Source organism: Geospiza fortis, unplaced genomic scaffold (genome assembly GCF_000277835.1).
Source record: "Geospiza fortis unplaced genomic scaffold, GeoFor_1.0 scaffold112, whole genome shotgun sequence".
Taxonomy (NCBI): Eukaryota; Metazoa; Chordata; class Aves; order Passeriformes; family Thraupidae; genus Geospiza; species Geospiza fortis.
Window position 1 is genome coordinate 14,421,336 of NW_005054298.1, and position 891 is coordinate 14,422,226.

General features: G+C 59.4%; 1 protein-coding gene across 1 annotated transcript in view; it reads right to left on the reverse strand.

Moving 5' to 3' along the window:
• The window catches only part of LOC102039164 (gap junction gamma-1 protein-like), a 5,090-nt gene extending 4,888 nt beyond the window's left edge, over positions 1-202 (reverse strand). The window contains exon 1 of the mRNA XM_005416073.3: positions 131-202. The gene's annotated coding sequence lies outside the window, so the exon portion shown is untranslated. The remainder of the gene's footprint in view (positions 1-130) is intronic.
• Between the last annotated feature and the right edge of the window lie 689 nt (positions 203-891).

Below are 891 nucleotides of genomic sequence, written 5' to 3' on the forward strand. Positions count from 1 at the left end.
CGCCGCCCTGCCCGCGGTGCGCCCCGAGCCGCGGGTGCGGCTCAGCCCGCGGGCTTTTCAGGGGTGAGTCCGGCCGCAGGGTTAGAGGAAGGAGACCCCGCTACGGCCTGAGAGTCTTCTGCACAATAACCTCCTGTTCCTTGTAGCGTTCTTCCCCACCCAGTGGAGAGCGACGATGGAAGAAAGGAGAGATCTAGCGGCACAGAGGAGAGGTGGCCCCACACGTGGTGGGAACGCAGAACAAGACGTGCCTGTGTGGTGGTAATGTGCCTCAAGCCTTTTGAACCCCGTGCTGCTTCTGGTGTCCCGGGCCAAGTTCCTGCAGCAGGACCGGGCTAAGCATGCAGCACCTCGAGATGTGTCCTTAGAGTCACCTACTGCACCGCCAAGGCCAGCACAGTGGCAGCAGCGGCTTTGAGTCACCACCCTGGAGCCGTGCCCTGTCCTTTCGCCAAGGGACCCTGGCCGCTCAATTTCTGCATTGCTAAAATTGACTCTGTGGGAATTTTGTTGGGGCTGAGTCTCCACACTGGGCCAACCACACCCTTGATGTCCTGGGCCCCGTTGCGCTGGGACAAGAAGGAACACTGAGAAGTCTTGCACAACCCGAATCGTCATGCCAAAGCTGGTGTCTGCATAAGCTCATGAAGGACTGCTTCTCCTTACTGAAACACCTGCTCCTTCTGCTGAAGGGTTCCTATGAACTGGCAGTCTGGTGCAGCACTGGGGCTGGCTGGGGCAGGGCTAAGGCCAGGAGGCTGGGGCAAGGAGAGCTATGGGGACTGTGGCCATCACATGTGGGGTCTTGGTTATTCTGCAGCAGCCATGCCGCTTCCCTAAATCAGCAAAACCACCAGGGCATTGCATCAGCACCCACAGAGCCTGGACACA